Source organism: Mustela putorius, unplaced genomic scaffold (assembly GCF_011764305.1).
Source record: "Mustela putorius furo isolate JIRA1106 unplaced genomic scaffold, ASM1176430v1.1 tig00003870_pilon_pilon_pilon, whole genome shotgun sequence".
NCBI classification, from domain to species: Eukaryota; Metazoa; Chordata; class Mammalia; order Carnivora; family Mustelidae; genus Mustela; species Mustela putorius.
This window is the reverse complement of record NW_025422022.1, coordinates 2,527,520-2,548,271: the sequence shown is the minus strand read 5'-3', so window position 1 is coordinate 2,548,271 and position 20,752 is coordinate 2,527,520. Positions and strand designations below refer to the sequence as shown.

General features: G+C 43.4%; 1 long non-coding RNA gene across 1 annotated transcript; it reads left to right on the top strand.

Moving 5' to 3' along the window:
• The first annotated feature begins 3,392 nt into the window (after positions 1-3,392).
• On the top strand, positions 3,393-14,089 carry LOC106005920. Its single transcript, XR_001179639.2, has 3 exons — positions 3,393-4,483; positions 7,669-7,837; positions 10,394-14,089. It is a non-coding gene; the product is annotated as an uncharacterized LOC106005920 (long non-coding RNA).
• Positions 14,090-20,752: the final 6,663 nt, after the last annotated feature.

The following is a 20,752-nucleotide window of genomic DNA, read 5'->3' as shown; positions in this document are numbered from 1 at the left end:
GACATAGTATAAAGTATGTTTTATATTTAAAGAAATAAGGGAGAACCACTTCTCAGCCTTTTGGCTAAAATCAAGTGTGAAGAAATAAGGGACATAAAAGAGCATGATTGTAAAAACAGCCAAGCAGATTGAGAAAAGTACCAAGTGGAAATCTAGGAATAAGGAACACCATAATTGAAAGTTGAGTGCATTGACTAACATAACATAGCTAACATAGACTCTGGGTACCACGGAGAAAAGAAGAAATAAAAATGTTCTCAGACTTGGAAAAGGCTTTATCACCAGCAGATACGCATTACGAAAAAAATTAGAGGGTGCTCTTCAGGCAGAAGGAAAATGCTACCAGATGGAAATCTAGATCTACACAAAGGGATGAAGAGCATGTAACAGTATGGGTTAATGTATGATTTATTATTATTTAAACCTCTTTAAAGATAATTGCTTAAACAAATTACAGAAAAGTGGTGTTAACTTTATAATATATGTAAAAGCAAAATGGATGACAAGAATAGCTTAATAGAAGGGAAGAAGTACACAGTAAGTATACTTTTTGTAAGGTTCTTGTACTGTACCCGAAATGAGATACTATCATTTAAATGTAGACTGTGATAAGTTACAGTTTATAAACCCTAAAGCAAACCACTAAAATAACCTAAAAATTATAGTTATGAAACTAATGAGATAAAATGTAATAAAAAATTGATTAATTTGAAAAATTAAAGGAAAAGAGGTAAAAGAGTAGAGGACAATTGGGATGAATGGAAAATAGCAAGATGACAGACTCAAACCTAACCATATCAATAGTCCCATTAATAATAGTAATAATATTAATGTGAATAGTCTAAATGCTCCAATTAAAAGGCAGCTATTGTCAGATTGGATTTAAAAGAACACTGCCTTCAAGAAAGGTACTGTAAAGATACAAGTAGGTTAAAAGCAAAAGAATAGAAAAAGATACCTCATGCTACCACTAGTCAAAAGAAAGCTGGAATGGGTATGTTAATAACAAAATAGATTTCAGAGCAGAAAATACTAACGGATTAGGGCTTATGTCATACTGATACAGGGTCAGTTAATGAATGTACCTGACAGCAGCCCCGAATGATGGCAAAAGCTGATCACACTGCAAGGAAAAAATGGACAAATTTTAGTATCTACTTTCTCAAACTGAGGGAGAATGTTGGCAGAACAAAAATATAGTCTGTTTGAACAGTGGTAAAACAGCCAGTTTGACCTGGTTAGTATTTATAGAACATTCCACCCTACAACAGCAGAACACAAGAGTGCATGTGGAATATTTATGATGATAGACCACACTGTGGCTCATTAAAAAATCTCAGATTTGAAGGTATTCATCATACCAAGTGTGTTCTTTGACCACAGAGGAATTATGTTAGAAATCAGTAACAGAGAGATCCTTGGCAATCCTTAAATATTTGGAAACAAGTCAAAGAAATCTAAAGAGAAAGTAGAAAGTAATTTGAAATGAATAAGAAAAATGGGCTGTCACTAAAGCAGTACTGAGAGGGAAACTCATAGTATTAAATAACTATACTAGGAAGGAAGGTCTCAAATCAGTAACCTGAGTTTCCAGTTTAAGAAACTAGAAAAAGAAGAGCAAATTAAGTTCAAGGTAAGCAGAGCTTGAAGAGGAAGAATAAAGATCAGAGACAAAGACAAAAACAAAGAGAACAATCAGTGAATCCAAAGCTTGTTCTTTGCGGGGGGGGGGGGGGGGGGGACCAATAAAATTGTTAAGTCTCCAGCCAGATTGGTGAGGGAAAAAAGAAAGACAAATGGTCAAGGAATGATTATTTATATATTTATAGAGAGAGAGAGAGAGAAAGAGAGAAGTAACATCACTACAGATAAAAGGACTATTAGGAGCACCTTTATGCCAATAAATGCAAAGGTAGAAATTACCAGAGCTCACTAAAAAGATAACCTGAACAGCCCTGCAAAAGAAACTGAACAGGCACCTGGGTGACTCAACTGATTGTCTCCTTTTGGCTGAGGTCATGATTGCAGGGTACTGGCAATTGAGCCCCACATTGAGCTCCCTGCTCAGCGGGGAGTCCGTTTCTCCCTCTCTTTTTGCCCCTTCCCCCTGTTTGTGTGGGCTTGCACACATGCATGCGCGCTCTCTCTCTCTCTAATAAAATCTATCTCAAAAATATTTTTAAAAATTGAAATTGTAGTTTTAAAACCTAATTATACAAAAATCCAGGCCCAGGTGGCTTTAGAAACTTCAGAAGAGATAATACCAATTCTACACAAACTTCTAAAAAATCCAAGTGGCAATAGTTTCCAATTCATTCTGTGAGGCCGTCATAACTCTTGGACCAAAATTATCCTGGTACCCTAGCCAGACAAACCTATTACAAGAAAAGCTACAAGGCAATATTCCACATAAATACAGGTACAACAATTCTAAGGAAAAGTTTAGTAAATTGAATCCTATGATATAATAAAAAGATAATGTATCGTGGTCACGGGATTTATCCTGAGAATGCAGGCTTGATTTAGCAGTCACATAATCATCTCAATATAGAAAAATCATCTGACAAAACTGATCCTCTATTGCTGAGAAAAACTCAGGCAAACTAGGAGTAAAGGGAACTTCCCCAGTTTGATAAAGGGCATCTATAAAAACCCTAGAGTTAACATCATACTTAGTTGTAAAAGATTGCATACTTTGCCCCTAACATTAGGAACAAGTAGGGATGTCTGTATAGGAAATTCTAGATGTTGTATAGGAAATTCTAGACTGCACAATTGGGCAGGAAAGAAAGAACATCCAGATTGGGAAGAAAAAATAAAATTGCCGTTATTCACAGATGACATGATTTTCAGGCATGTAGAAAATACACAATGGAAAAAAATGTACAATGGAGTCTACAAGTATCTATTAGAACTAAAAAGTGACTTTATCGAAGTTGCAAGATATAAAGCAACATACAAAAATCATGTTTGTATATGTAGCAGCAATTAGAAACGGAAATTAAAAATCCACACTTATAATAGCTTAAAAAATGTATTTAGAAATACATCTGACAAAAAAATGTGAAAAGCCTGTACAATGAGAACTACAAAATATTATAAAGAAGACCTAAATAATAATATATACCTTGTTCATGGGTCAAGAGATTCAGTATTGTTAAGACGTCATATTCCCAATATACAGATTCAATATAGATCCAATACAATCTCAATCCAAACCCCAGCAGGTTGTGTGTGTGTGTGTGTGTGTGTATAGATGAGCTGATTCTTTTTTTTTTTAATATTTTATTTATTTATTTGACAGAGAGAACACAAGTAGGTAGAGAGGCAGGCAGAGAGAGAGGGGGGAAGCAGGCTCCCTGCTGAGCAGAGAGCTCAATGTGGGGCTCGAATCCAGGACCCTGAGATCATGACCTGAGCTGAAGGCAGAGGCTTAACCCACTGAGCCACCCAGGTGCCCCGATGAGCTGCTTCTTAAATCTCTGTAGAATAGCAGTGGACCTAGAACAGTCTTCCATGCTGCTTTTGAACTTGACAATGTTAACACCAGAAGTTTCCAGCGGCTCCATTCTCTGCCTCTACATGATGTAAACCACCAACCCAAGCAGGATATCAGAAGTATTTTTGTTTCAGTATGTCCCTCTGATTGTCTGTACGAATTCATGCCAACTGAGAGGAAGTATTGTAATAAGGAACCTAATTTAGGTGTCAATTGAAGTTGGGAATAAGATTTACTGCTGTTCATTCTTTGGAATAATCTGGGGTTGATTAGTGTTTTCAAACTACATCTGCCAGTTAATATGATGTTCAACTATTTTCTATATAAGAGGAAAAATAAAAAATCTGATATAAAAGGGGTTTTTAAAGACTCAGTTGATGAATTTATATGCACAGGAAAAGAGACTTCTGTAGATCTTTAAGGAGCAAGTGTCAAGAGGTTTCTAGAAAAAAGAAAAGAGATAGAGAAGGAAAGAAAGATCTACAAATTACCAACACAGTTTAAGTTTAGAGCAGGGAACTGGTAACATAGCAACTGACCAAAAAAAAAAAAAAAAAAAAAAAAAAAAAAGAAAAATCCAAACTATGCCAGAAGCATCCCTTTTAAGGAACTAAGATTGTGCTCAAATTCTTGTAGTGTCATTTGTTGGGACTTGAGGACCTGAGGGACCCCTGCAAGCATATTCTTCAGAATCCAGATTAGGGGAAGAGGTTACACTCTGGATGCAAAGTTACTGCTGTATTCATCTTAATAAATCAAATTAAGTTACTTGGCAGAACACCAAGTGTGACCCACCCATTTCTGAGGAAATGACCAGAGGTCAAAGATGATTATTTTCATCTTTTATAATTGAAGAAATATTTGTCTTATTTTCTATTGCTCAAGGTTGGCATTTTCTTCCTCCTGGCATGTTGCCTCTAAAGCTCTGCGCCATTTTCACCACAAAGTTCCCTGGATTCTTCAGAGACATGGAACCAATAGAACGTATGTTTATAAAATGAAAATATTTTTATATATTATGAATATGTACTGTGATGAATTGGCTCTCACGGTTACAGAGGCTGGGTAGTCCCCCAGTGTCTGCTGGAAACCCAAGAGAGCTGGTGGTGCAGTTCACTCCAGCCCAAACCCCTGAGGACTAGGAGAGCCAATGGTGTCCAGCAGTTCCCAGTCCAACAGGGGAAGATCAGGTGTCTTAGCCCACCAATCTGGCCAAGGGAGCGCAGAGTCTCCCTTTCTCACCATTATGTTCTATTTGGGCCTTCAAGGGGTTGGATAAGGACCACCCAAATTGAGGAGTGCAATCTGCTTTATGAGTCCACTGATTCAAATGCTAATTTCATTCAGAGACACCCTCCCAGACACACCGAGAAAGAATGGTTAGCCAAATGTCTGGAAACTGAAATGATCCAGTCAAGTTGACACAAAACTAGCCCTGATACTCCCTCATGAATTACTTTCGTCTGTTGTAGTGTTTATTGAGCATCCAGTTCATACTCAATAGTTACTCATGAGGGCTGTGAGAACAGAACAAATACTTGACATGACTTCTCCTTTTGGGGAAAAGCTATTCAGGAGGACTGCTGTCTCTATCTTGATAGTTCTTGACTCAAGCTAACATAATAGATTATTACATGAAGGAGTTGAGTGAACATTCTGGAAGGGATGGAATTTCATGTCTGCTAGGACTCTTCCCTTGGGGAGAAAAGCTACTTGGGAACTTTCTGATCTTGGAGCTATTCTCTTTCAACAACCCCCCCCAACCCTACCTCCTGGGCCCTAATTTACCAGTTTGAGAAGACATTGCTCAACAGGACACTAGCTCTCTCTGGTTAGAACTTGGTAGGAGCCATTTTCCTCTAATGATGAATGGAAAACTAAGGATAATGCATCAATTTATAGAAAAAAACATTTTCTTAAATAGAGCTGTTCATTTATGGGCGAGCTGTTCATGCATTGCCTTTATAGAGTGACCATCCTTATTTTTTTTTTTTAAGATTTATTTATTTATTTATTTATTTGACAGAGAGAGATCACAAGTAGGCAGAGAGGCAAGCAGAGAGGGAAGGGGCAAGCAGGCTCCCTGATGAGCAGAGATCCCGATATGGGGCTCGATCCCAGGACCCTGAGATCATGACCTGAGCCGAAGGCAGAGGCTGGAACCCATGAGCCACCCAGGCGCCCCAGTGACTATCCTTAATTTTGGACAGGAAAGACTTACGGAAAAGGCAATTGGGCTTGCGGTAGGATTGGGTTTTTTTCTTCCTCTTTTAATATCCATATGGGGCAGGGTCAGGGTAGAAGGTTGCAGCAGCCAACCAAGTGTGAAGGCACTGCCGAAATCCACCACAATCACTGGAGCACCATTAGCGGGGAAAGCCTCAGTGAGAGGCTTTCTCAGTGAGAAAGATAGAAATGTAAAGAAATTTGGGGACCAGAAATCTGAGCTATCACTCTATTAGCATCCATGAGCTCTTTCTGAGGGAAAAACAGGCACACACTGAAAAGTCTATTCCTGCAGACTTTCTTTGTTTCCCTCAACTAATGAGGTAAGTTGGAGCCCTTTCATTTATAAGGAACCCACATCTGGCTCTTATTTCAGATAACAATTGGCAGCTTCAAGGCAGCACATTCTGTAAATCTTAGTAAGTCTCTTGGCTTTTAGGCCATGCTGCCTGATACTCTTCTGGGTAAGAGACCCAGATAAGATTTGGATGGCTTGAGAATGTAGGGCACTCTCTTGGGTCTGTAAGCAGACAGAATTTGTGATGTTTCTTATAGGCCTGTAATAGGCTTCAGTGTCTTTGTTCCTGAGGGGAAAACTTACGGGCAGATAATGCCTTCTGAACTTCTAAAGCTTCTCTCTATTTCTCAACTGGTAAACTTTGCCCCTGTTTCGTTTTGGGTTCGTTCTAAAGTTCTCAGAATAAAAGCACCAGCCAGTATATTCAATTTCATAATAGTAGTTGACATTTACTGAGCACTTACTCTGTGTTCAGGCAGCCTAAGCCTTTTATACACATTCTATTGGTAAATGCCCACTAAAGACACTTGGAGAAGGTGTTACCCACATTTTGCAGATAAGATTAGAGAAATTAAATAATCTTCCCAAGGCTACATGGCTAAATTAAGCAGTTAAACCAAAATTACAAGTTAAGCCTGCTTCCATAGCTGGAGATCTTAAACATGAAGACGTCCTCTCTCTCACAAATTCTCTTATTTCTGTGTGATTACCAAAATGAGATTGGGAAGAAGAAAAGGAATTGTTTCAGCCATCCACTCTTGGGTAACAAATCAGCCCTGACTTAAGGGCTTAAAATAATCCATTATTTCTCACAACACTGCCAGCTGACCAGAAGGCCTGTTTTACCTGATGGTGGGTTGAGTAGATGGTCTAAAATGGCCTCCCTCCCAAGGGCCCCTCTGTGTGACTGCTTGGGATTTTTCTTTCTTTTTTTTTTTTTTTTTTTTTTTTTTTTTAAGATTTTATTTATTTATTTGACAGAGAGAAATCACAAGTAGATGGAGAGGCAGGCAGAGAGAGAGGGAGAAGCAGGCTCCCCGCTGAGCAGGGGGCCCGATGTGGGGCTCGATCCCAGGACCCTGAGATCATGACCTGAGCCGAAGGCAGCGGCTTAACCCACTGAGCCACCCAGGCACCCCTGCTTGGGATTTCTCACAGCATGGTGACTGCTCTCTGAGAAAACATTTCAAGAAGACAAACCTCATTGTGAGAGTGCTAAGCAAGGTTCCATTTTTAATATACTTGCTAATGGTCCATTGACCAAAGTTAGTCTCATGGCCGAACCCTGAGTCAGTGTGGGAGACTCTATTAGGGCATGAATCTTAGACAGTGTGGTTCACTGGGGACCAACCAAGTAACTAACAGGCATTATGTGACAACATTTTATTCATCTGAGAAGCATCTTTCATTTCCTCTCAGATGAATAGCAAAGTTTGCCAGTTAGAATTTCAAATTACACATATAGCTACTTGCATATAAATTTTGATATTTTGAATGGTGGTGTTCAGGCTGTTAAATGAATCAATAATTGGCAAGTCCATTTATTAATTTAAAATTCTCTGTTTTCAAGGAGAGTTAGCTTGTCAGCACGCTCATTACCTTGTTTAGTATTCATAAAACCCCAATTACATTGTGATCTCTACAGATGAGAAGCCGAAGTAACTTGGTCCCGGTCACGTGCCTGGTTCTCAGCAGATCTAGTTTTGAGGCACTGCTGGACTCCAACGCCATGCTCTTTCCTCCTTCCCAGTCTACCTCTGGTGCTGAATGCAGATTTGGGGAGCTGTGGAGTAAACAACACGGGACACTTAAAGGTTTGTAAGGAAGGGTGAAGTTGTTTTGTTTTGTTTTGTTTTGTTTTGAAGTAAGCTCTACAACCAACACAGAGCTTGAGCTCACCATCCTGAGATCAAGTTTCAAGCTCTACCTACTGAGCCAGCCAGGTGCACTGGGCGATTTTTTAAAAGCAACTGCAATCGAGTGGAAGAGGAAGCTCACAGGGCCAAAAGCCTGGAGCCTTTTGTTCATTTTGTGCTGCTGTGTTAAATTAGCGGGCCTGGTCATTCTCTCTCTCTCTCTTTTTTATTTTAGAGAGTGAGAGAGAACAGGGGGAAGGGTAGGAGGAGAGAGAGAATCTCAAGCAGACTCTAGGCTGAGCTCAGAGCTCAAAAATTGGACTTGATCCCACAATCCTGAGATCATAACCTGAGCCAAAATCGAAAGTAAGACACTTAACTGAATGGGTCACCCAGGCGCCCCTAGCGGACCTGGTCTTAAATTTTCATCATCTCTAACACTTAAAAAAGATTTTTTGGGTAAAGTATACATAAGATGAAATTTACCATCTTAATCATATTGGAGTTTAAAAGTTCTGCAGCATTGAGTACATTCATGTGACTGTCACTACCCATCCATCTCCAGAACTAGAATTATTGGCAACTTTTGAAACGTTGTTTGGTGGGAAAAATGGGTACATGTCTTTTATCTAGGCACTCTGGGCTGGTCAGGACTGCAGGTCTCAAGATCCCGTCGGGTCACCTTTGGGAGTTTTCCTAAAGTTAAGGGTGTCATCTGGGGTATAATGACAATGAAAAGGAAGGCACTACTGGGGTCATCAGGAGGTTGCTGGGGGGAACTGGTTGTTATGGGCTGAGTTACGTCTTCTAAAATTCATATGCTGAAGTCCTAAACCACCCCCACCCCACCCCATATCATATCATATATATCATATAATATATTCATATTTAGAAATGAGACTCTTAAAGAAGTAAACAAGATAAAATGAAATTATATTGGCCAATATAACTGGCGTTTTTATTAAAAAAGGCAGACCCAGAGGGAAGACCATGTGAAGGCAGGGAGAAGGTGGCATCTATAAGCCAAGAAGAGAGGTCCCAGAGGAAACCAACCTTGTTGACATCTTGATCTTAGACTTCCAGTCTCCGGAACTGTGACTGAATGAGTTTCTGTTGTTTAAACCACCCAGTCTGTGGTATTTGTTACTGGGACCCTCTCAGACTAACACAGTGGGGAAGGGCCCTGCTGGCTCAGGGCCTTGAAAGTTGTGGGGCCTTAGTTCTAAGATGGACCAAGTGAGGAAAGCTCCAGGTGGTCACTAGGTGAGCAGTATGTCAGCAAGAGAGAACGGTTGTGTGCTAAATGTCCCTGCCAGGTAGCACACTTGCTTTCAGTCAGCATGCTGGGATGTGGTTTCAAAACCTCCTCGTAGACCCAGTGGGCCCTGGATTTCTGAGAGGGCCCTACTCTGGGAACTGCGGTCTCATGGGCAAGAGATAGAAAGCTGGAACCGTGACCGTCAGCACTGATTCTACGTGTTGGGCCATGCCCCCCCCTCAGGTCTTTGGTTTTGTTTTTTCAATAAGTTTAAATTGTTATAGGTATAGGCATACCTCAGAGACGTTGCAGGTTCTGTTCCAGACCACTGCAATAAAGTGGATATTGCAATAAAGCCAGTCAAATGAATTTTTTGGTTTCCCAGTGCATGTAAAAGTTATGTTTATATTGTAGTCTGTTAACTGTGGGATAGCATTGTGTTAAAACAACCAACGTACAGGGGTGCCTGAATGGCTCAGTCAGATAGATGTCCAGCTCTTGACTGTAGCTCAGGTCATGATCTCAGGGTCATGAGGTCAAGCTCTGTGTCAGGCTCCACGCTCAGCATGGGGTCTGCTTGTCCTCCTCTGCTCCTCCCTCAGCACTCTCAGTCTCTCTCAAATAAATAAAAAAATCTTTTTTTAAAAAAACCAATTTACTGGCCTTATTTAAAAGACTTTAAGATAAATTTTTGTGCCAAAAAATGCTAACCGTCATCTGAGCTGTCAGTGAGTAATCTTTTTGCTGGTGGAGAGTCTTACCTTCATGTCAATGACTGCCGATTAAACAAGGTGTTAGTTGCTGAAAGTTGGGATGGCTGTGGCAATTTCTTTTTTTTTTTTTTTTAAGATTTTATTTATTTATTTGACAGACAAATATCATAAGTAGGCAGAGAGGCAGGTATAGAGAGAGGAGGAAGCAGGCTCCCCACCGAGCAGAGAACCCAATGTGGGGCTCAATCCCAGGACCCTGGGATCATGACCTGAGCTGAAGGCAGAGGCTTAACCCACTGAGCCACCCAGGTTGTGGCAGTTTCTTAAAATAAGACATCAGTGAAGTTTGCCGCATTGATTGACTCTTCCTTTCACAAATGAATTCTCTGTAGCACGTGATGCTATTTGATAGAATTTTACCCACACGGGAACTTCTTTCAAACTGGAGTCCACTCTCTCACTCCCTCCCTCACATCCTCTCAAGCCGCTGCTTGATCAACCAAGTTACATCATGGTCTAAATCCTCTGTTGTCATCTCAACAGACTTCACGCCATCTTCCCCAGGAGTTGGTGCCATCTCAGGAAACCATGGTCTTTGCTCATCCATAAGAAGCAATTCCTCATCTGTTCAAGTGTACCATGAGATGACAGTGGTTCAGCCACATCTTCAGGCTCCACTTTTGATTCTAGTTCTCTTGCTGTTTTCACCACATCCGCAATTCCTTCCTCCACCGGAGTCCTGAGCTCCTCAAGGACATACCATGAGCATGGAAATGAACTTCTTTCAAATTCCTGTTCATGTTGATATTTTGACCTCTTTCCCTGAACCAGGAATGTTCTGAAGGGCGTGTAGAATGGCGAATTCATCCCAGAAGGTTTTCAGTTGACTTTGGTCAGATCCATCAGAGGAATACTATCTCTGGAAGCTCTAGGCTTACGAAATCTATTTCTTAAATAATAAGACTTGAAAGTTGAAATGACCCCTTGATCCGTTAGCCACAGAATGGACGTTGTGTGAGCAGGCATGAAAACAACATTGATCTCACCGGACATCTCCATCAGAGGTCCTGGGTGGCCAGGTACACTGTCGATAAGCAGGAATATTTTGAAAGGAATCTTTTCTTCTGAGCAGTAAGTCTCGACAGTTGGCTTTAAATATTCAGTAAACCATGCTGTCAACAGCTGTGCTATCACCCAGGCTTTGTGGTTCCATTTACAGAGCACAGGCAGAGTAGACCTAGCATAATTCTTAAGGGTCCTGGGACTTCTGGAATAGTGAACGACCATAGGCTTCAACTTCAAGTCACCAGCTGCATCAGCCCCTAACAAGAGAGCCAGCCCATCTTTTGAAAGTTTAAGGTCTCTGGCTGAGAAAGTCCTGGATGGCCTCTTCTTCCAGTAGGAGCCTAGCTGCTTCCCCTACATTGAAAATATGCTGTTTAGGGCCACCACCTTCATCAGCGACCCTAGCCAGATCTTCTGGATGGTTTGCTGCAGCTTCTTCATCGGCACTGGCTGCTTCACCTTGCTCTCTGAGTGATGAGATGGCTTCTTGCCTGAAAGCTCACGAACCAGCCTCCGCGGTTTCAGACCTTCCTCTGCAGCTTCCTCACCTCCCTCAGCCTTCCCAGCATTGAAGAGAGCGAGGGCCTTGGTCTGGCACAGGCTTTGGCTGAAGGGGATGTTGTGGCTGGTTTCGTCTTCCGTCCAGGCCACTCAGACTTTCTCCACACCAGCAGTCGGGCTCTTTCACATTCTTGTCATTCATGCATTCACTGGACTAGCACGTTAAATTTCCTTCAAGAATTTCTCCTTTGCTTTCACAACTTGGTGGAGGGCTTGGGGTAAGAGGCCTCCAGCATCCTGGGAGGCGGCAGGGCAGGAGCACTCGGCCCTTCCTGGATCCCCTCCCTGAAGGAAAACACCCACCCACACTACTACCAAGAGTGGTAGCAGACTCTGGTCCTGCGGTCCCTTGGATTCCTTGGGAGCGAGGTTACCACATACCCCCAGCCTTTCTGGAAGTGTGCTTCCCTCCGCTCCTCGTGTTCCCGATGTCAGCAACACCTGGCCCGCATGGAGACTCACAGTCCAGGGCCAGAGCCCAGCTCCCAGAAGAAGTTGTGGAAAAGAAAACTTGACCTTTCTCAAGTCTCTCTTCTCACTCTATGAAGCAGAGGCAGGAAGGGGAGCCATTTGAAACATCTAGAATTATCTGAGGTAGATGTCTGGATAAGAGTTTCTTTCACAAAATGCTGTTTTTCAAGGGAAAATAAATAATGGTATTATTATTTAAATAATAAATGGTATTTATTTCCACCAAGATGGATATTTTGTAGCACTTTGGGATGTTCATAAACACCGTTTGCTTTCATTTGGCCCAGGAAACTGAAAAAGAGACAGACGTGAATGAATTTGTCTTACTTCTTTCCCAAAAGATAGCAGTCAGCAAGTCGCTGCTTGGCATAAAGCCAAGGCCTCTGTGATTAAACAATATATAACCACGTGGCGCCAACAGGCAACTGAATCGGTTTTCTGACAAGTACACTTTCAGTCAGGCAGGTTAGCTGAGGGGACGCGCTCCCCTTCTCTGGGGAGACCAGTCGCCTCGGGCTTTCAAATACAGCCACTGTCCTGCCTCAGGCGTATTCCAGAAGAAAAATGCATATTTATGGAGTCCGAATTTTATGTAAAAAAAGAGTTGACAGGACCAGTTGGAAGAGCCCTGCCAGAGAGGGAAAACATCAATTTAAATATTTGATTTGCATCCAAAATTCATTCCATCAGAGACCTGGCACCCACAGAAGTCTGCTGACCCACTGGAGAAATAATGCAGACATTTCTGGTGTGCCTGGAAAGTACTCTCGGCTCCCCAGGATCCCAGAGCCAAAAGCCTTAACTGACTCGGAGTATTGGACATCTGAGGACCCCTGTCCCAGGATAATAACGCATATTCCAAAGCAGCAGACACTGGGGCTGCCCTCAGCTGCTGCTTTACAGGGCCTGACCTTTGGGGCCTGAATATCCTCTGTCCCAGCCAACTACAGCCCGAGGTTGTGCGGGGGACGGGCTGGGGGCCAGCCGCTGGGCCCAGCGCTTCCCCGGCATGCCTCAGCTGCCTTCGGATCCTTGAGCGGCAGATTTTCAAGTTCTCCTGCCAACACCCAAGCCAGCCAGTGAATAATCAGCTGCAATTTGTAAACCCGTTTCATTTTGTAACTGCTGTTTTCATTCAGAATTTTCTGGAATTCCAGGGGCCAGCCACAGCAGGTTGTTTCTTAATTTTATGTTATTTTTTTAAAATGTTTTTTGTCTTCAGACTTGCAAGGCGCTTGGCCCTCTGCAGCGGGGACCTGGGAGGAACTTGGATCTGCTTCCCAGATTGGAAGGAGACCCCAGACACAAAGGGGCCACACAGGGAGGGCCAGAGGGAGACTTTGCGGCGTCTTCAGGGAGGGGACTCCCTGACACCCCGCCATCTGTCCCTCACACACGTGACAAAGCAAAGCACAAAAAATTGCAAGTAATACTGTAGCAGTCGGCTTGAACTGATTGTGGAAAATCAGGTTTTCGCTGATATATGAACTCCTTAACCGTCCTTTCACGCTTTGGAAAGGCCTGTGCTTGTTCCCGGTAGACCCGGCGCCCAGCAAGTCCCCTGCCTGATAGTTTCGGAAAAAACAAACAAACAAACAAAACACGACATTTTGCTAATCAAGCGCAATAGAGACATTTCGTCTCCAGCGTTTAAATATCCATATCAAGGAGGAAGAAAACTCTATTATAGAAAAATTTTTTTTAAAATCCAGTTTATTTATTTATTTAAATTGTGGTAAAATACATATCATGTAAAACTCACCATCTCAACCATTTTTGAGAATTCAGTGATGGGATCAAGTGTCTTCGCACTGTGGTGCGACCCAGAACATTTTTTCATCTTCCCAGACTGGAACTCTGTCCCTTTCACCTCTAACTCCTCACTCTCCCCTCCCCAGCCACCGGCAGTCCCCCTTCTAGTTTCTGTCTTTATGGTTTTGACAACTCCAGTGATCTCGTGTAAACGGAAGGAACTTTTAAAAATTTTATTGTTTTAAGTTTTAATTCCAGTAGAGTCAACATCCCATGTTATATTAACTTCAGATATGCAATATCTGTGATGTGACAACCATTTTTGTTTTTGTTTGTTTTTATTTTTTATTTTTATCTATTTGACAGAGAGAGACAGAGAGAGAGGGAACACAAGGAGGGGCAGAGGGAGAGGGAAAAGCAGGGAGCCTGATGTGGGGCCATGACCCCGAGCAGAAAGCAGACACTTAACAGCTGAGCCACCTGGGTGCCCTGTGATGTGACAATTGTATACGTTATTCAGTGCTCATTGTGATAAATGCACACGTTAAAAAAAAATTAATTTAGAAAATATCTTGAGGCTAAGGAGAAAATGATCTTTTTATTCACAAAATCAAAGTTTCAGTGCTGTTCAGTCGCTGTGACAAAGTCTCCTGGTGCTCTGCCCAGCTTTTCCTTTGATCCTCTGGGACAAGTCTCCGTTCCAAAGGGGGCAGGAGTCAAGATGAATCTGGGTTTGAAAGTCTGAGTGGGCCCCTCCTCTCGAGGGGAAGTAACTCGGGGTGCTCACCGGGGGCCACCCTGGCCCTGAGGTGGACTTGTGTTCTGCAGCCACAGCGCTCCCACCGCTCCCCACCCAGTGAGGGGCCCTGGGGTCCTGACCTTCCATTCGTGCCCCTGCTCGGTGGATGTTTCCCCTCAACCCTTACCACGTGCTCATCCCAAGCCTCCGCCCTGGTTTCTGCCCCATCCCCGGCCTCTCACCACATCCAGTGTCTGCAGCCCGACTTCCTCTCACCTTCTGGGGCTCTCCCACCGCTTCCTCTCACCAACGCACTAGGCCTGTTCTGGGCTGAACTGTGTCTCCTCAAAGTCCATATGTCGAAGTCCCGTACCTCAGAACGTGACCATTTGGAGATACAGCCTTACGGAGGTTGTTAAGATAAAATGAGTGGTGGGCCCGGGTCCGGTGTGCTGGTGTCTGTATGAGGAGAGGCGATCCGGCTCCAGACACACACAGAGGGATGACCACATGAGGACACAGGGAGAGGTGGCCTCAGGAGGCACCCATGCTGCTGTCCCCTTGATCTCGGTCTTCCAGCCTCTGGAACTGTGAGAAATAAATGTCTGTTATTGAAGGCCCAAGTCTGTGGTACTTGTGACAGCAACCTGAGCTGACAGATCCCAGGTCCTTTCGGGTCCTTACCTTATGTTTCCTCCTCTGGACTCCACACTCTGCTGCGTCCCGAGGCCCATCTTCCCTCCTGAAGCCCCAGTGTGGCTCGGCCTCCTTGGCTTGCCCTGAGGATACAGTCCCTGTCCTCCCACATGTGTTCCCCGGATGTCTCACTCATCGCCCCGGGCCCCACCTGGCGTACCCAGCTGCACAACGGGCATTTGCTTCAGACCCCTCCACGGGCACCTGGGGCCCCACCTGTTCGAGACACAGCGCACATCCCTTCTCCCGCCACGCCTGGTTTTCCCCTCAGGTCCTGTGGCACCCATTCCCCTTTTGGCAAACTAGATACTGCTCTTTCCCTCAAACTTAACCCATCAAACCCAAGTCCTGCCATTTTACTTGGAAGGTATTTTTTGATTCCCTTCCGTGATTCCCTGCCACTCCCAGGATGAAATGGCGGCTCACCAGCTTGGTATGCAAGGCCCTCCAAGGCTCAACTCCAGGCTCTTCTCCACAGAATCCTCCACCCTCTGATTCCTCCTCCAAAGATGCAGGCTGCCCGCACTCCCGCAGCCGGCTCATGGTTCTGAGACGTTCTGGGCTGTCCTGTCTGTCAGCCATTCTTCTTTCCCTCCATATCTTCTCCAGCTATCCATCCTTTAAGGTCTCCTCCAGAAAGGTATCCCTGAATTCCTGAAGGGTAGGTCTTGATGGGAGCCCTCACCATCATTTTAACCATGGTCTGGTCACCGTCATCACAGACACGGAGCACAGTCGTGCACTGATCAAATACCAGGTGCACCTGGCTAATTGTTTCACACGTTTGATCTCACCTCATCCTACAACAACCCTGTGAGGTGGGTACTGTCTTTATCCCACAATACACAGAAAAGGAAATGGAGGCCCGGCAGGGTTAAGCAATTTGTCTGGGGTCATAATCTATGGCTGGTATAATTCATAACATTCATATCCTCACATTGAATTGTAACCAGCTTTATAGAACTTCCTTCTCTTGAGAATAGGAACTATATCTGATTTATTTTTGGGTCACTAAGACATAGGCTAACTTCTGATAAGTAGTAGTTGCTATGTGGAACTAGGAGAATAAAATAGGCTGCCTCCCTAGGTCAGCCAGTCCAGCAGAGGCAAGATGGCTCAGGATGGTTGGCTCGAACTTGGTCCTTGCTATGCCTGAGGCTGGCTTTGGGATACGCTCAGTGTGTGGGATGAGATCTGGCTCTAAGAAAGGAACCTCCCTCACTAAAAATGATCTTTCCTATCTTCTCCACCAAGTTTCTAATCTCTTTAACTGAATGAAGACCTTCATTCCATAAGGAAATATTCCAAGGAATATTCCAAGGAATACAGCCCATCCCAGTTTTCTGTTTCGTATTTCCCAATTTTACCTGTTGTTCAGTTTGTTGATTTAGAGATAAACCCTTCCCCGTCATCCATTAATTCCAGAATCCACGGTGCTCTCTCTCTCTCTCTCTCTTTTTTTTAATAGTCACAAAGGATATATGCACAAACACAGTACGTGGCAGCTAGTCTACTAAAAACTTTCTGGCTTTGTATGATTTTATAAGGGATATGAAGATCAAGTGAGGATGATAATTGGAAGACTTTGTTTTAAAGAAAATATAAGGCTTCTTTACCAGTAGCCACTTTATAAAATGAAAATATGGAAGTACAATATACATAGAGAGAAGCCACCAACCCCAAGAATATAGCTTGCTGAGCTATCACAAGGTAAATACATCTGGATCACCAGTCCCCTGATCAAGAGACAGAATATTGGGTGGCTCTGTTGTTGGGCGTCTGCCTTCAACCTCGATCCTGGGGTCCTGGGATCGAGCCCCACGTTGGGCTCCCTGCTCAGCATGAAGCCTGCTTCTCCCTTTCCCACTCCCCCTGCTTGTATTCCCTCTCTCGCTGTCTCGCTCTCTGTGCCAAATAAATAAATAAAATCTTAAAAAAAAAAAAAGAGAGAGAGAGAGTATTACCAGAGTCACCTTTCCCGCGAGCACCACCCTCTAAGCACTAAGGCGATCGGTATACTGACTTCTACGTCATAGGTTAGTTTTACCTGCTTTTGAACTTCACACAAATAGACGCCTATAGAATGTATTCTTATGCATCTGGCTTCTTTTGCTCAACATCATGGGGGTGAGATTCACCAGCTATGCATAGCCATCCACTTGTTACTCCATTTTCACTTCTGTAAGAATTCCTTTTATAGATATATTATCACATATCTAATCACTCTCCTCTTGATGGCCATTTGGTGCGATTATGAACGTTGCTGCTAGCAACATTCCAGTGTGTGTCTTGGGCGACAACATGTGCTCACGGCTTTGGAGTCTATGTCCAGGAGTTGAATTTCTGGGTAACAGGGTATTCTCAGCTTTAGTGGGTGCTCCCAGAGTTTCCCAAAGTGGTTGTGCTCTTTTATATTTCCACCGTGGAACAAGTGGGAATGAGCGGATGAGTGTTTTGGTTGCTCCTATTCTCCCCAGTGCTTGGGATTAACAGTCTTTTCAGCATTAGCCGTGCTGGTAGATGTGTACTGGTTCCTCACTGGGTTAAGTTTGTCATCTAGCTTATGAGGTTGAGTCTTTTTTATATGCTTTTGAACATTTGGATGTCCTTCCTTCCTACCTGTTTTGGTGAGGCATCAGTTCATTTCTTTAATTAATTAATTAGACTACATTTTATTATAATATATAAATACACAGCATTCACCATTTCTCAGCCTCCAGTCCCATGGCCCCAGGACATCCACACTCTTGTGGAACTACCAGCATCCGCTTCTAGGCTGCTCAGCTTTTACATCTGTTGTTTCAATCGGATTATCAGCCTTTCTCTTTTTTCTCTTTTTCTTCTTCTTTTTTTTTTTAAGATTTATTTATTTGTTTGACAGAGAGAGAGAGAGACAGCCAGAGAGGGAACACAAACAGGGGGAGTGGGAGAAGGAGAAGCAGGCTTCATACTGAGCAGGGAGCCTGATGTGGGGCTCGATCCCAGGACCCTGGGATCATGACCTGAGCCAAAGACAGATGCTTAACTGACTGAGCCACCCAGGCGCCCCTGGCCTTTCTCTTCTTAATCTGTAGGAATCCGTTACATATTCTGGACATGATTACTGTGTCTGCTATATATATTATGAATATATTTCTCCATCTGTGACCTCTTCACTCTCTTATTGATGAAAAGACATTTTTAATTTTGCAACTAAGAAGCCTCTGGACAGAAAAAAAAAATCAAAATGAAAAGGCAACCCATGGAATGGGAGAAAATATTTACAAACCACACAACATATCCAAAGTATGTAAGGAACTCATGCAACTCAATAGCATATAATAATACATTAATAATAATAATCCAATTGGGAAATGATCAAAGGGCCCAAATAGACATATTTTTCAAAGAAGACATCCAGATGGCAACAGGTACATGAAAAAGTGTTCAGCATCATTCATCCTCAGGAACTACAAATCCAAACCACAACGAGGTAGCACCTCACACCTGTTAAAATGGTGACAATCAAAAAGATGAGAAAGCACGAGTGTGGTGAGGATGTGGAGAGAAAGGGAACCTTGTGCAGGACTGGTAGGATGGTAAACCGGTACAGCCACTGTGGAATACGGGATGAAGGTTACCTAAAAATTAAATGTAGAAATACCCTGTGATCCAGAATTCCACTGCTGGGTATCTCTCTGAAGGAAATAAAATCACTTTCTGGAAGAGCTATCTGCACCCCATGACTTATAAGGGCTAAGACATGGAAACAAGTCAAGGGTCCATCAATGGAGGAACAGATAAAGAAAATGGATATAGGTGTCTCTCTACACACGCACACATATATATACACACATATGAATAGGAATATGTATGAATATGTAATATACATGAATTATGTCTATGAAATCATATGACTATTATTCAACTATACAAGAAAAGGAGATCCTGCCATTTGTGACAACGGGGATGAAACTGGAGAGCATCGTGTAAGTGACATAAATCAGGGGAAGAGAAATATTGTATGTTCTCAGTCATATGTGGACCCTAAGAAAACCTGAACTCGCAGAAACAGATGGAAGGTTGCCAGAGGCGGGGAGTGGGTGGTGGGAAATGCGTGAAGGGGTCAAAGGCTACAAGTTCCAGTTGTAAGTACAGTGTGTCGTGGTGACTATAGTTAACAGGATTTTATGGCATATTTGCAAGCTACGAGAGTAAATCTTGAAAATTCTTATCATAAGAAAACAACTTGTCACTACATAAGGTGATGGATGTTAATTAGACTTAATGTGGTTGTTTCATAATATTATGCATTTCCGGCATAATAATATGTCAAATCATTACGTTGTGTGCCTCAAACTTAGACAATGTTATATGCCAATGATATTTGATATCAAAACTGAGGAATGCACCATTGCACAATGTATTAATCTTTCTGGGGGGAGAGGACTAGTTTTTTGTGTGTCTGGTTGAAGATACCTTTACCTGTCTCCTAAGGAGCTTTTATAATCGACCTGAGCCCTACTTCTCTGATGCCTGTGTTTGTTAGAAATGAACCAGGCACTTTCATTGATGTGATCACCTATTTGGTGGGAAAGCACTATTTTTATCATTATTGGCCCAAATCAGGACCCAGTGTGTATGCTGGCCAATTTCCTAGGTTACCCCTGGTCTGAACATCCTTGCTGCACTGGAAGAGGCTGGGCAGCTGTGAGAGGCGGGCGGGCACCGGTTCGCAGCCCCCCTGCATCTCCCAGGTGCAGGCCCCCCACCAGGGGGAGAAGGTGTGTGGGCTTGTGGGCAGAGCCCTGTCAGAGATGTAGCTCTGCCTGCAGAACTGGAGAAGAGAGAAGAGACTGTTTGACCTAGAGCTTCCGGGGTTTCAGGGACTGGGAACAGAGCGGTCAGAGGAAAGCCCCAGTATGTGGAGGAGCAGAGCAGTAAGGGCGAAGCTCTGAGAAAGGAGAGAGAAGGGGAGTACTTTCTACGTAGCAGCTAGGTAGTACAGGGATGAGACGTGATGTGGCAGCTACTGGTCTCAACTGTCTTACTCCTGGCAGTCCTTGCTTTGGTGCCAGGACCGGCCTGGGGTCCTACACTGTCCTGAGCCTGCTGGAAAAGACAGCGAGCATTGTCGCCAAGCTGGTAGAGGCTGCCTGGGGCTGGCCTGTGGGCAAGGCTCCAGGACACTGGAGTGAAGCTGAGGCTATGGTTACCCCAGGAGGTGTCCCATACCAGCCTCTCGTGGGTCTCTGTTTCTCTTATTCTCTTGGAATTGAGAATTTTATTTATTTCAAAAGATTTTATTTATTTGTTCGACAGAGAGAGGGAGAAAGAAAGAGAGCACACAAGCAGGGGGAGTGGCAGACAAAGAGAGAGAGAGAAGCAGTCTCTCCCCTGAGCAGGGAGCCCGATGCGGGACTCAATCCCAGGACCCCGGGATCATGACCTGAGCCGAAGGCAGTTGCTTAACCAACTGAGCCACCCAGGCACCCCAAATTGAGAATTTTAAACACACAATAAAAAATTCACCTACAAAAACAAAGTCTGCTGGGCTCAGAACTAGTATTATAAGTAGTTACAAAACTACTTACTTGTGACAAAAAGCAAATCAGGGGCTGCTTGGGGAGAGGTAGGGT